This window comes from Amblyomma americanum, chromosome 1 (genome assembly GCF_052857255.1).
Source record: "Amblyomma americanum isolate KBUSLIRL-KWMA chromosome 1, ASM5285725v1, whole genome shotgun sequence".
Classification (NCBI taxonomy): domain Eukaryota; kingdom Metazoa; phylum Arthropoda; class Arachnida; order Ixodida; family Ixodidae; genus Amblyomma; species Amblyomma americanum.
The window spans coordinates 532,407,008-532,414,336 of NC_135497.1; the positions used below are offsets into that span (position 1 = coordinate 532,407,008).

Genomic DNA, 7,329 nt, shown 5'->3' on the forward strand with positions numbered 1-7,329 from the left:
ATTTTGCAAGGTATGCTGGTTAATGATATCGGACGGTAATTTAAAGGAGAATCTTTGTTACCGGACTTAAAGACGGGAATGACCTTTCCCACTTTCCAGTCATCCGGAATGGAACCTGTAGAAAGCGACTGTGAAAACAATAACAATAAGTACATTGCAGAAATATTATTAGTGTTGCGCAGTATTTTGGAGTTCATTTCGTCGACGCCGGCCGATGATGAAGTTTTAAGGTGTTCAATGAGCGAGGTAATGCCGGCTTCAGAAAACGCGATAGCAGGCATGCTGGACTCTATATTGACGGCGAAAGTTGCAGTTGGTGGGTGAATTTCATTAGTGAACACAGATGAAAAGGCGTTATTAAAAATGTCAGCGCACTCAATGTCATCAGCTTCCTCTCCAGACTCTTTAGTTAGAGTGATGGTATGTGCCGGGTGCTCACTTATGACCTGCCAAAACTTTCTGGGATTGGAAGTCAACAATTTGGGGAGGTCGTTGTGAAGGAAAGAGTATTTTGCGTAGCGAATTTCTGATAGGTAGGTGCGTTCGGCTGTATAGTATTTTTCCCATGCGCACTCGTCGTATTGCTTTATTTTGCCGCACGGAAAAGGCGCTTCTTTTTATTGTCGAGTCTTTTTATCGTTTTGGTATACCATGGTTTCTGGCGGTCCGAGTGGAAGCTTATTTTGGGGATGTATCTATCGGTTAGTTCGCTAACCTTTTTCTTAAAACGGGACCAATTGTCATTTACTGAATTATCGTGAAAAGATGCTTCAAATGTTGTGAGATATTGGTTTAATTCAAGACTAAAGGCTTCATAGTTTCCTTTGTCGTAGAGGCGAATAGTTTTGTTTTGATTCTGGCGTCGTGATGGGTGGAACTCAAATGTGGCGTGGATTACTTTATGGTCGCTGATTTCGCGTAGATAAGTGATAGATGAGAGGGCTTCCGGGTGGGTAGTCAGGATTAGATCTAGGATGTTTGCACCGCGGGTCGGTTCAGATACCACTTGAGTTAAGTTGAAGTTTAGGCAGACCTCGATAAAATCATTCGCTTCCCTGTTGCCGACATCTGTCTGTGTCTGCCAGTGGATTTCTGGAAAATTGAAGTCTCCAAAAAGAATGATATGCGCTTTTGGGTATTTCCTCGTTAATTGGCTGATCACCTCGTTAAGAATTCGAGAGAAATCGGTGTTGGTATTTGGCGCTCTATAACAAACGTCCAGCAGTACGGTTTGGGGCGCAGCGCGACAAAGTAGCCATACTATCTCAAGGTCTGATGGAATATTAATAACTGTACACGAGAACTGATTGCTAACTGCAATGAAAACGCCTCCACCTCGAGCGGATGTGCGATCTTTGCGAAGAAGGTTAAAATTCGGTAAGTCAGCAAGAACTTCAGTATCGGTGATGCCATTAGTGAGCCATGTTTCGGTAAGTATCAGCAAGTTACTAGCAGATGAACACACAAGATTGGAGATGATTTCACGTTTCGGAAGAAAACTACGTATGTTTGTGAAAATCGCCGAAAAGGAAAGATTAGGCTGGGGGGTGGTAGGTACATGAGCGGCTGGGGGCTGGCGGCGCAGCAACCGCTATGGTATCTCTTTTACAGATTGCGATGGTTCGTCGAAGATATATCGTCGGGAACCGATGAACAGGGTTTTGTATCGCAAAGAAAAACGGTTAGCCTTGCTTTTGGCAAATGTAACTAGATGTTTGCGCACATTGCGAACGCGGCGTGAAAAATCTTCACCGACGGAGTAGTCAGTGTTCTTGAATTTGCGGCCATTAGCTAGAATTTCGTCCTTCGTTTTGAAAAGTGCGAATTTGGCAATTAACGGACGGCAGCGATCAGGTTCGTGGCGCCCAAGACGGTGAGTGCGGTCTATTGTTTTGGGGTCGAGGGTGATGTCCAAAAATTCGGAGCAATGGCGAATTAGTAGCTTTTCAGAGTCGGCCCACGTTTCAGATGGGTCAGGGTCCGGAATGTTGTAGAATATGAGGTTGTTTCTTCGTGATTGGTTTTCTGCTTCGTCTATGCGATCCTCGAGATCACAGAGCTGGCGAGTTGCCTGTGTGGTGTGAGTGCTTAGGCCTTCTATCTCTGTGCGTAGTGACTGTATGGTTTGGTAATGACCTTCAAGAGCGCTGATGCGCCTGCTTAGATCAGAATAAGGTTGTCTGTTGTTAGTAACTGGTTTTTGAGGTCTGTAACTTCCGCGATTAATGTCGACTGACCGGCGGACAATTTTTTAAGTTCCGTAACTTACAGTTTCGAGTGAGGCAGGGCTGGGTTAGTCTCTATGTCGCCGGACAACAAAAGCAAGGAAATAATGACATCAGAACACTCAGTAACAATGGCAAGGCAGCATTGCGGGCTCGGCAGCTGTATCAAAAAGTAATCACTAGATTTCTTAGCGTAAAGACAACATGGCTTACTAACCTGCATGGCGAGGCAGAACGGGTTAAGCGACCGCATCGTGGCACAGCCACCGAGCCCACAAAGCGACGCCGGTGGCCGAAGCTGCTTAAAAGCTGGAGCGGGAGAGGATGTTGATGGCGATGGTGTTTCCAACTGTCTGTCGAGGGTGCAGTGCACTGGTGAGGTCAGAGCACGATCGGGCGAAGCGGTGATGGCGCAAGGCTGGCACATATCGGTTCGGTTGAGAGCGGGCGTCCATTCCGGCGAGATGTCCGGTGGACAGGCAGCAAGAGGGGCGGGGAAAAGCGTGGTAATCCAGAGGGGAGCGATCACCTGCATGGCGAGGCAGAACGGGGTAAGCGACCGCATCGTGGCACAGCCACGCGCACCTTACGAGTTCAGAGAATGTATATTAAATAGGCAGCAACAAACTTTTTTTACTTCCAATGCTAACCTTACGAGTTCAACGGATGTATACAAAATAGTCTGCAACAAACTTTTTTTACTTTAAACGCGCACCTTACGAGATCAGCTGTTGTAGATTATATAGGCCGCAACAAACGTTTTTTTTTACATCAAACGCGCACTTTAGGTGTTCTGCGGATGTAGATTTAATAGGCCGCTACAAACTTTTTTACTTCAAACGCGCACTTACGAGATCAGTGGATGTAAATAAATAGGCCGCAACAAACTTTTTTACTTCCAACGCTCATTTTAAGAGTTCAGCGGAAGTAGATTATATACGCCGCAACAAATTTTTTTACTACTTCAAACGCGCACCTTACGAGTTCAGCGGATGTAGATTATAGGCCGTAACAAACTTTTCTTTACTCCAAACGCGCACCTTACGAGATTTGCGGATCTAAATTATATAGGCCGCAATAAACTTTTTTTACTTCAAATGCGCACCTTACGAATACAGCGGATATAGATAAAGTAGGCAACAACAAACTTTTTTACTTAAAACGCGAACCTTACGAATTCAGCGGATGAAGATTAAATAGGCCGCAACAATGTTCTTTTACTTCCAACGCTCACCTAACGAGTTCAGCGGATGTAGATTATAGGCCGTAACAAACTTTTTTACTTCAAACGCGCACCTTACGATTCAGCGGATAGAGAATAAACAGGCCGCCACAAGCAATTTTTTACTTCAAACGCGCACCTTACGAGTTCAGTGGATGTAGATTAAATAGGCTGAAACAAACTTTTTTTACCTCGAATGCGCTCCTTACGAGATAAGCGGTTGTAGATTATATAGGAAGCAACAAACAATTTTTTACTTCAAACGCGCACCTTACGAGTTCAGAGGATGTAGATTATATAGGCCGCAACAAACTTTTTTTTACATCAATCGCGCACCTTACGAGATCGCAGGTTGTAGATTATATAGGCCGCAACAAACGTTTTTTTTTACATCAAACGCGCACCTTACGAGTTCAGCGGATGTTGAATAAATGGGCCGCAACAAACTTTTTTTTACTTCAAACGCGCACCTTATGAATTCAGCGGAAGTAGATTATTGGCCGTAAAAAACTTTTTTTACTTCAAATGCGCACCTTACAAGTTCAGCGGATGGAGACTAAAAAGGCCGCAACAAACATATTTTTACTTCAAACGCGCACCTTACGAGTTCAGAGAATGTATAATAAATAGGCAGCAACAAACTTTTTTTACTTCCAATGCTAACCTTACGAGTTCAACGGATGTACACAAAATGGTCTGCAACAAACTTTTTTTACTTTAAACGAGCACCTTACGAGATCAGCTGTTGTAGATTATATAGGCCGCAACAAACGTTTTTTTTACATCAAACGCGCACTTTAGGTGTTCTGCGGATGTAGATTTATTAGGCCGCTACAAACTTTTTTACTTCAAACGCGCACTTACGAGATCAGTGGATGTAGAATAAATAGGCCGCAACAAACTTTTTTACTTCCAACGCTCGCTTTAAGAGTTCAGCGGAAGTAGATTAAATACGCCGCAACAAATTTTTTTACTACTTCAAACGCGCACCTTACGAGTTCAGCAGATGTAAATTATAGGCCGTAACAAACTTTTCTTTACTCCAAACGCGCACCTTGCGAGATTTGCGGATGTAAATTAAATAAGCCGCAATAAACTTTTTTTTACATAAAACGCGCACCTTAGAGTTCAGCGGATGTAAAATTGGTAGGCCGCAACAAACGTTTTTTCTACTTCAAACGCGCACCTTACGATTTCAGCGCTTGTATATTAAATAGGCCGCAACAAACGTTTTTTCTACATCAAACGCGCACCTTACGAGTTCAGCGGATGTAGATTAAATAGGCCGCGAAAAGCTTTTTTACTTCAAATGCGCACCTTACGAATTCAGCGGATATAAATTAAATAGGCAACAACAAACTTTTTTTTACTTCAAACGCGCACCTTACGAGTTCAGCGGATGAAGAATAAATAGGCCGCAACTAACATCTTTTTAACTCCAAACGCGCACCTTATGATTTCAGCGGATGTAGATTATTGCCGCAACAAACTTCTTTTTTACTTCAAACGCCAGCTTACGAGTTCAGCAGATGTAGAATAAATAGGCCGCAACTTTTTTTTTTACTTCAAACGAGCACCTTACGAGATCGTCGGTTGTAGATTATATAGGCCGCCACAAGCGTTTTTTTTACATGAAACGCACACCTTACGAGTTCAGAGGATATAGATGAAATAGGCCGCAACAAACGTATTTTACTTTAAACGCGCACCTTACGAGATCGTCGGTTGTAGATTATATAGGCCGCAACAAGCGTTTTTTTAACATCAAACGCGCACCTTACGAGTTCAGAGGTTGTAGATTAAATAGGCCGCAACAAACTTTTTTTTACTTCAAACGCGCACCTTACGAGATCGTCGGTTGTAGATTATATAGGCCGCAACAAACGTTTTTTTTACATCAAACGCGCACCTTACGAGTTCAGCGGATGTTGAATAAATGGGCCGCAACAATATTTTTTTACTTCAAACGCGCACCTTATGAATTCAGCGGAAGTAGATTATAGGCCGTAAAAAACTTTTTTTACTTCAAATGCGCACCTTACAAGTTCAGCGGATGGAGAATAAAAAGGCCGCAACAAACATATTTTTACTTCAAACGCGCACCTTACGAGTTCAGAGAATGTATATTAAATAGGCAGCAACAAACTTTTTTTAATTCCAATGCTAACCTTACGAGTTCAGCGGATGTACACAAAATAGTCTGCAACAAACTTTTTTTACTTTAAACGCGCACCTTACGAGATCAGCTGTTGTAGATTATATAGGCCGCAACAAACGTTTTTTTACATCAAACGCGCACTTTAGGTGTTCTGCGGATGTAGATTTAATAGGCCGCTACAAACGTTTTTACTTCAAACGCGCACTTACGAGATCAGTGGATGTAGAATAAATAGGCCGCAACAAACTTTTTTACTTCCAACGCTCACTTTAAGAGTTCCGCGGAAGTAGATTAAATACGCCGCAACAAATTTTTTTACTACTTCAAAAGCGCACCGTACGAGTTCAGCGGATGTAGATTATAGGCTGTAACAAACTTTTCTTTACTCCAAACGCGCACCTTACGAGATTTGCGGATGTAAATTATATAGGCCGCAATAAAATTTTTTTTACTTCAAACGCGCACCTTACGAATACAGCGGATATAGATTAAGTAGGCAACAACAAACTTTTTTACTTAAAACGCGAACCTTACGAATTCAGCAGATGAAGATTAAATAGGCCGCAACAATGATCTTTTACTTCCAACGCTCACCTAACGAGTTCAGCGGATGTAGATTATAGGCCGTAACAAACTTTTTTACTTCAAACGCGCACCTTACGAATTCAGCGGATAGAGAATAAACAGGCCGCCACAAGCAATTTGTTACTTCAAACGCGCACCTTACGAGTTCAGCGGATGCAGATTAAAAAGGCTGCAACAAACGTTTTTTACTTCAAATGCGCACCTTATGATATCAGCGGATATAGATTGAATAGGCAACAACAAACTTTTTTTACTTTAAACGCGCGCCTTATGAGATCAGCTGTTTTAGATTATATAGGCCGCAACAAACTTTTTTTTTACTTCAAACGCGCACCTTATGATTTCAGCGGATGTAGATTATAGGCCGCAACAAACTTATTTTTGTACTTCAAACGCCAGCTTACGAGTTCAGCAGATGTAGAATAAAAAGGCCGCAACAAACTTTGTTTACTTCAAACGCGCACCTTAGGAGATCAGCGAATGAAAATTAAAAAGGCCGCAACAATTTTTTTTACTTACAACGCTCACCTTCCGAGTCAGGGAATGAAGAATATATAGGCCACAACAACTTTTTTACTTTCAACGCGCACCTTACGAGTTCATTGAATGAAGAATAAATAGGCCGCAACCAACTTTTTTTTTACTTCAAACGCGCACCTTACGAGATTTGCGGATGTAAATTATATAGGCCGCAATAAACTTTTTTTTACTTCAAACGCGCACCTTACGAATACAGCGGATATAGATTAAGTAGGCAACAACAAATTTTTTTACTTAAAACACGAACCTTACGAATTCAGCGGATGAAGATTAAATAGGCCGCAACAAGGTTCTTTTACTTCCAACGCTCACCTAACGAGTTCAGCGGATGTAGATTATAGGCCGTAACAAACTTTTTTACTTCAAACGCGCACCTTACGAATTCAGCGGATAGAGAATAAACAGGCTGCCACAAGCAATTTTTTTACTTCAAACGCGCACCTTACGATTTCAGTGGATGTAGATTAAATAGGCTGAAACAAACTTTTTTTTACCTCGAATGCGCTCCTTACGAGATAAGCGGTTGTAGATTATATATTAGGCAACAAACAATTTTTTACTTCCAACGCGCACCTTACGAGTTCAGCGGATGAAGAATA

At 42.1% G+C, this 7,329-nt stretch overlaps 1 pseudogene; it reads right to left on the reverse strand.

Moving 5' to 3' along the window:
- Positions 1–1,326: 1,326 nt before the first annotated feature.
- Positions 1,327–3,134, reverse strand: LOC144129110 (uncharacterized; annotated as a pseudogene).
- Between the last annotated feature and the right edge of the window lie 4,195 nt (positions 3,135–7,329).